The sequence below is a fragment of the Chiroxiphia lanceolata genome, chromosome 5 (assembly GCF_009829145.1).
Source record: "Chiroxiphia lanceolata isolate bChiLan1 chromosome 5, bChiLan1.pri, whole genome shotgun sequence".
Taxonomy (NCBI): domain Eukaryota; kingdom Metazoa; phylum Chordata; class Aves; order Passeriformes; family Pipridae; genus Chiroxiphia; species Chiroxiphia lanceolata.
In genome coordinates this window covers 7,386,873-7,395,440 of record NC_045641.1, presented here as the reverse complement: position 1 = coordinate 7,395,440, position 8,568 = coordinate 7,386,873, and positions in this window count along the sequence as shown.

The following is an 8,568-nucleotide window of genomic DNA, read 5'->3' as shown; positions in this document are numbered from 1 at the left end:
TTTTTGTCACATGATAGAAAACTGTGGAGATGACCCAGGGGAGGAGACAAGTCCTAGACAACACGTGCCCATCCCAGCTGAATGTGTGGGGCTGTTGCACATCTCCAGCATGGAGGAGTTGGATGCAAACGGGAAAAGCTGTGCCCACTAGCTCCTCCTGTGCAGGAGGTTGGTACGAGACACATTTACCGACAGAGGGCATTGCATAGACCTGAACAGTGCATTTCTCATGGTTAAGGGGTTGCAAGGTTGAGATATATGCAGCCAGACATTATTTGGAACATCACTGAACACCTATACCAACTGCATCTACCTGCTTTTCAGCCTTCATGTGTTCCAAAGGAGTAAAGTATGACTGTTAGGAGTGCCTTTACCAAAATACTGATGATGTATGGCCGTTTCTGGTTGTGGGATGAAGACATTGCACCTTTTTGGTCCTTCTCTGTACCACATTCATAAGCACCTGTGGTCTGTGCATAAACTCAGACCTATTCTTCACATATTTCCATTTCTGTTTGCTGGATGAGGAGTTCTGTCCCAAGTGTAAAACACATTTGGCCCTGTGCTGTTGTGTAAATGTCAGTCTGGGAGAGAGGAGCCAGGATGGCGTCAGGGACACGCAAGAAACAAGTGAAACTGGAGAAATGTGAACCTGTTGTTTTTGAAGCCTGGTGAGTAGGAGTCTGATCTTCCAACTCCAATATTAGTTAATGGGATCTGAGTGTTTGACTCCTACACACAGCTCTCAAAATTTACTCCATCTGCTCTGTTCCTTGTTATCTTGCCTTTTATTTTTTTCTGTAGCAGAAAAGACAGAGCCCTCTCTTTTCCTGAGATAAGCTTTGAGAACTGTAACAGTTTGAGTACAAATGTTAATCTTACTGAAGCCAGTTTTAATACCAATTGGGAATTTGGTTTCTTCTCTAGAGTCACTATATCTACCTTTAAAAATAGATCTGTGTGGTAAATGAATGCACAAGTTCACAGATGCAAGATAGCAGTAATGGCCAGATTAAAACCTTATACTGTACTGATCTTATCACCCAACTGAAAAATGGACAGTGATCGCCTACAGGGTCAAAGGGTTACATTTTATTGATCTCCTAGAGCTCATTTTGTTTTTCTTCATGTCACTCTTACATCTCTGGCACACACAAACACATACATTGTTATAATTCCTTCAGACCATGCTGACTAGTGTCAGCTGAGCTCAGAGTGACTTACTGGTGCTTCTGATTTCAAAGGGAGCTTCTGGATGAAACAACGGCCAAAATCTATTTTTTTTTTTTGCTAAAATCTTTCTTCACCCTTTGTTCTTTCAATGGCTTTTTTTCACTCTTTTGAAAAAGTGCTGTCAAATTTTCCTTTATCTATTCCTATGTGATTTTTCTTTGTCTTTTCCTTTCTGATTTTTTGGCTTTCTTTTGTTCTTGTGGGGGGTTTTGTTGGCCTTATTAAATGGCTCTAGTAGCAACAGCAATGACATGACCCTCCATTTCACTTTTAGCATTTTACAGTCTCTGATAAAACAAAACAGAAAATTTTATCCAAGCTGTTGATTTCCACAGAGTATCCTAGAAATGCTGTAGAAATTATATTCCTGTCTTTACAACTCAGTAAGGGAAACTCGAGCACTCCTGTGCTGAGGAAATACATGACATCTCATGCTAAGTTAAAGCCCTAAACTAAACTTTGTATTAATTAGCAAAGCAATAAAGACATTCTGGCTCATTATTTGTGAAAAGGCACACAGCACTTACACTCATGCAGCAATCACTCAGCCATTGGTAATATTGAGGCTACAAATTGCTTCCTAGATGTATTCCCAGAACACAAAACAAATACATCACATTTTTGTTTAACAAACACCACTACCTAATCTGAGCTATATATGCTTTTATGTATGCCATGTGCAGTAAACATAGCATTAAATATGTTGTCTGGATAAGAACTTTCCTAAGAACACTTGAGTCATAATGCAGACTGGGAGCACTAAATTGATTGTAAGTTAACCTGACATTTTAAAGGAAATTGTCATTATCTAATTCACAAGGAGCCATTCTGAATGACTGTAAAGAAGATTGTTTTCATTTTGCTTAGATCCAGCCCTGTAAAAGGTCACATACTTCTAAGCAGACCTCCTTAAATAACAAAAAACACTTGGAAAGATTTGCATTAGTAGAATTAGTGTGTTTAACTGTATGCTAATGAAAACAGCCAGGTTCTTTGTCTCTGAAGAAAGGGAGGATGAAATAGTAAATCTGAGAAGCTGAAGTTCAATCACCTGTTTCTGTGTGTGTCACTCACAAGGCTTAGCATATAACTGACTTTTTTGATTTTTCTGCTTAATTAAATTGAGAATTAGAAAGAAAATTTTAGGTCAACACAAAACAAAAGTAATTTTTTTCGTTTTAATTTTTTTACATCTATATTATGGGGGTATAACTTTAACTACATCTCTACATTAAACCTCATTATAAAGTATAACATTTACTGAAATAAAATATTTTGTTCCCATTTTATTTTCTTCCCACTGATTTTCCTCTGGACACTGTGTGCCAAATGTGACTGCAGTTTGTGAGCAGCTCTAGTCTGCCTGGTTCTGTGGGGTTTTTGGTGTCTTTTGTTGACATGGCCACATTCCTCAATGCTTTCGTTGGAACACATCTAAACACTTTCAAACTTCTCCCTTGTTTTAAATTCACTAGCAAGGATACAAGAATTTCCTTGCATCAAAAAAAAAATGTTCAGTGACTAAATGCATTCAGTTATTGAGGTGCTTTCATCATGGTGGGGAAGGAGATCTGTGACACAGACTCAATGCCATCCTTAATGACAAAAGGTTAGAAGAGGTTTTGGAGGACACTGATTTCAGTGGTCTCTGAGTGATGAAGATTCCACCAGGGTACATGGGAATTCACTTTTTCTTAGCTTGAAGCAACATCCCTATTTGGTACCATTCGTTTGATGATGCAAAGCAGAGAAATTCCTTCCTCTCTTCATTTAAGTAACTGTCTCTTGCTAAACTCTGTGCAAGGAGGAAAAGGGGCTATTTCATCTCTGTGTGTTGTTATCTGTTCAAATACTGCCCCTCAAGGAAAGACAAGGCCATCTATTAACAAATAGGTGGATGTTGCACCCAGGAGGTTGGGGTTACTCTGTGTTGTCATCCCAGAGGACAAGACTTCCTGCACCCATCCATGTACATGGACCCTCCATGGCGTTTGCACATCCTATAGGAAAGTGCCTTAGCACTGCCTCAAGTTCCAAGGGAAAAAGCATTTCCCCAGCTATTTCTCATTCCCAGGAGATGTCTGGTGCCTTGGTGGTGTTCGGACACAGCTGCACCTGTTCTTGTTCAGGTGTCTCCCAGGTGAGACTGACCCACAGATTATAAAATCCTTTGAAGGTTTTAAATGAATACTCTTTCATTTAAAGGGGATGTAGAGAGAGGTTTCTGGGAAAGAAGGAAGAGTCGTTATCAGAGATACTAGTGAGGTGTCTCATTGACCTTGGAAACAGCTTTGTTTTGGTATAAATTCACAACATTATGTTTGTATGGCAAATCTAATATCCTGAAGGAAGAATTCAAATGGGTTGCACTTCCCTGGTCAGGAGAGGGGAGATGTAGGCTTCATGGATGATCTTCATCTGATTGATTCCTAATTTCCAGATGCTGGGCTTGGCTTTTCCTTCCCAAGGACATCCAATTTGTCAGACTCCTGGTCAAGTAAAATATAGTTGGCCCAACTGAGCTTGGAATGGGTTTTTATTGTTTATTTGTTTGATTTTTTAACCAGGATACGGAAAGCTGTCTGTTATATCTCAGTGGGATGTCTTGTCTCTAAGGTGGCTCCTGCATGGAGCTATAAAGAAGGGGAAGCCCAAATGTAACCACCCATGACTTGGGCACTGTCTGCTCAAATTATAAAGCAATACTGGCCAAGAGAGTGACTCTGTCACTGAACCCAAGGAGGGTAATCAGGATGCATCTACCCTGAGAGGCTGGAGAGGGGCTCTACTCAGGAGGGTTTTGGGTGGATTGGGCTGTTGACCATGACCCTGGATGTGCTCTGATGATCTCATATATCACGTGGACCATGAGGGGAGTGGAGCCCTCAGTGACATGTGGAACACAAGAACAGTGGTGTAGACCTCCACTGAGAAGGGAGAGTACTCGCATTTCTGAGCATGGAGTTCATCTGGGAGTCCTGAGCCATGGCAGAGATCCTCAGAGAGACTGTGTTAAAGAATCGCTTCCCAGGATTTCAAGGAAATGCAATGACAAATATTCCTATTCTCTTCTAAAAATCCCATGTATTAGTCATGCAAATGGAGTGTTGTTCCCCGGTTACACAGACCCAAGCAAACACCACATTTTTTTAAGCTTTGACTCTGTGTTTTGCTAACGACCACTCCAAAGGCACTGTTCCTCCACACTTCTACCTGTGCCACTCCACATTGTGCTGAGGACACTGGGGAAATGAGAGCTGTCAAGTTGTGGTAATGGTGCAAAATTCATGGTCTGAATATTGCATCTCAGCACGGCCTTTGCATATCTGAGCACTTAGACATTGTAGCACTGGGACTGTGCAATGTCACAGAGATAACACTGCCCTCAGCTCAAGCATGTACTTCACCGAGCGGCAACATCTTGCAGAAATTAACAGGCATTTGCTTATCCAAGGGAAGGCACTCAAAGCAAAATGCACATCTCCGAGCTACCGGCTATTTGTGTGCATGTAGAAGAGCTGAAATATATTTTCTCAGTGAGAAGTTGATCTAAATCCTCCTTAATTTCAGTAGGAAAATCCATTGAGCTCAGCAGACTCTAATTTAGACACCCAGTGTAGCTTGAAATGCAGAGTAAAATATTATTTCACATGTATTTGCTTTGGAAGGAATGAAGTGTGTTTTTTCAGCTGTCTGTGTAAATGAAATGACATGTTTAAACTGCTGGTGCAAGGCTGACAGTACTGAAACAGCTGTGCCTGAGTTGGGGGGGAGAACTCCATGTTCGTTTGAATTTGGAAAATTAAGGGAAAGAAAATGCAACAGAATTACACTATAAAGCATCAGGGTTATATGTGCATGTGGAGCCAAATGGGCCATCAGTGTCCCTCAAGTTTTTGCTTTAGGAGGGTGAAGTGCAGCTCTCCCATCTCCACCCTGTTGACGCTGCTCAATATTTTATTGAAACTCAGTGGGAGATACCACCCAGAGCACACTGCAATAATGTATAAGAAGATGTCTTCTAAAGAAAAGCCTCTGTGGGATCTTGGAGACAAGTTTTTTGGTTTGAGCTCCTTTTCTGGAGTGAGGAAGACTGGAGATAAACTCTGTGCTATTCTGCAGATGTTGAAATCCGGAAAAGTCCCCTGGAATTCCATCTGCAAGATGATGCATCCATGTTCTGCAAGGCGGGGTGAGGTAACTGTGGGTGGCTAAGCACTGCCAAGAAGTCCTGCAGGCAACCAAGTTGGGTTACTACAGAATCATAAGAGTTGGAACTTCAATGTTTCACTGTGGGCACCAGTCCATGGTGTAACACACTGTTTGGGGTGTTTCAGCCTCTTGGTGCTTGACTGAGGCAATGCTTTTGAGTATCTCTCATCTGTATCTTCCTCCACTGAAAAGAGCAGTGTTCCAGGATTCCAAAAGACCTGTTGGGGTGCCTGAGCCTAGAAGGGGCTTTTGGTTTGCAGAGTCCTCTGATACCACATCAGCTCGGTTGGATGCCAACATCTCTGAATATGAGGAGATGGAAGAGCTTTCCACACTGCTCAGCACTGTGGAACATGCTGGCCCTCTATTTGGCAGTCCCAGGTTCCTGAAGGGAGCTTAAACGGATCCTGGCAGTCCCAGGTTCCTGAAGGGAGCTTAAACGGATCCTGATGTTCCTTGTGCTGATGTGATTTGAGATGTCAAGCCCTCCAGTGTCCTCCCCATGCTACACTAGCATTTAAGAACTGTCACTTCTCTGACCTGTGCCTGAAATAGGGGCCAGTAACTGATGGTTGAGAGATGGTGAGAAAGAGAAGTTTGATAAGCTGCTTTAATGGCAAAGCCCAACATTCAGTGTTTCTCTGGCAATAAACTACAACCGCAGGAGGTCTGGGAAGTGACCTTCCCAATTGCACACTGGTGCACTGGTTACATAAGTAACAGTTTCTCCACTGGTTTAATGTGGATCTGTTTGACTTGATCTCCTAAAAAAGAGATTAATTTCTTTACGTGTGCATCTGTGAGGTGCCACACTCATGACCAACAGAGGAGAAGTGGTGAGGAACAGGTCTGTACAGAGACCTATGTCACTGCCTTCACACTCACAGCAGATCCAAAGGGGTGGTCACTCTGGGGACTTGTTTATTGCTGTAGTCTAGAAGAGGATTTAAATACATTTAGCTTTCCCCAGAATGTGAAAGCTACTATGCATAATGTGCTCTATGGTCACCTCTGATTTCTAGGTGTAGAACATCCCAGACAGAGCCTTATCTGTCTACATCATTCGTCAGAGACACCAGATGTCCAGAAATCCCTGAAATCCCTGGCTGATGTGGTAACTTCTCAATATCTCACCAGTTTATGTTGCTGGGGGGGGGGGGGGGGGGGTGGGGCGGGCAGGGCAGGGTGGGGGGAAAGGAAGAAAAAGAAAGTGGCCAGAGCTTTGTAGGGAGAACCTGAATAGATAAAGAGCAGAAGTATCTCTCAAAACTGAGTTAGACGGGTAACCGTAAACGACTGGATTTAGGATTCATAAAGACAATATTCATTATGAAGCTGCTTTACTGTGAAATCACTGTTGGCTCTTTAATACTGTTAAACATAAAATACAGTAACTATTCTGCAAACTAATTGCTGAGAAAGCAGAGGCAATCTATCCTGGCATTTGTTTATATGCAATGAAGTTTTATAATCTAATTTGCAGATTACCAGCCATGATATTTAAGGCAATTAATGGGCTGAGCTGAATTGCTCACTCCCTTATGTGAGGTTTTCACAGAACATATTTCTGGGCTAAGGAAGGGTACTTAAAATTCTGCACTCACTTCTGTTTGTTAATGGCCGTAGTCCTCTGGAACTGTAGATGTTACCTAGTGAACACACTTCTGCTTTTATTACTGGTCCTATAAATTAGTTACTTGTAGCAGTAATTCATAAATGAATAAAACTAATTTTCCTTTTTATTTTAAAATTGACTTCTGTTAAATATGACACTTCAACCAGACTACATTATGAAACAGCAGCTGAATGATAAACTCTTAACGCTTCGGTAACTTGCTCTGGCAAGCACCAATATACGGATTGCTGTAAATATTCTGAATGCAGAAAGCCTTTGCATCTTACTGCTGTGAGTGCAATTTTTTTTCCCTTCTAAAACCGTTGTTAGTCCCTCCATCTCACTGTGGATTGTCAACTCCACAATGTGAGCAATGCATCTCACTTAGGCCATGCCTCAGCAATCACTGCCAAAACAGCCGCGGTGCTTCGAGAGGTTCCAGTACTGTGCTGGAAGCCAGGTGAATAGGTTTTGAAAGTATTCATTGCTTTCCTTTTCTTTAAACCCACACTTTGCTCTAAAGTGAAGGGCACTCACGATCTGACCTGAAGTGTGAGTGGTAAAAAGATAGTAACATCCCTGGTCTAGTAAGGTATATGTACAACACCTAATGCCACAGGGTCAGCTAAATCTCTGATGGATATCCAAAATGCAACTGTGGTACAAACAAATAATTTTGACAGGGAGATCAAGAGCAGATGTTCTATTTTTAGCCTGTGCTATTTTAACTCCTCAACACAACAGGCATGACCTACCTCTTTGCATATCCCATCCTTGCTACAGCTCTTGGTATGGTCTTCTTGTTTTTCTACAGAAACCTTCCCAAGAATCACTTTTGTCTCTTTCTGGGTTTGTCTCAAGTTATGGCAGAAGGAAATGGTAAACAAATGGAAGCATCTTGAGCAGTCAGAGCCCCCAGGACCTGAGTCTGTGGTTTGCATGCACCTCCCAAGGCACACCCAGCACTTGCAGTGCGGCTTCCTGGCTCAGGCTGCAAGGCCTGATCTGGGATGCTCACAGCATGTGCAACCAGCAACACTGGAAGTTGAGGGCAGCTCCCAGTGCTGATACTCAAGCTGAGATTTGCTGACAACGTTAAAATAGTCCTTTAGGATTCTGTAGTATCCAGAGAGTTCAGGCTCTCCAGAGACCAATCGTTCCATTTGAAGATTAATGGGGTGTGTAACCTACTCTCTGGACCTGCATGTATTAGTCCATTGACTGGTGAGGAAGCTCTAATGGGTTATCTTTGGCTAGACATCTTAGTCATAAATTGTTTTTACTATGTTAGGTGACTCCTGGTCTAAGGACAGAAGCTGAAAATAGACTGCTCTCAGTGACACTTGCATTCAGGTACATATTATTCGATTTAACTTGACTGACTTTCTGCCCTAAAGCATTATGTAGCAGAAGTCACTTAACATCCAGCCAAACAAAATCTGAATGAAGTCCACTCTGTGGAGAAGCTGTTCTGAGACTGAAGGGCAGAAGCTCTGTGAGGAGAAGAA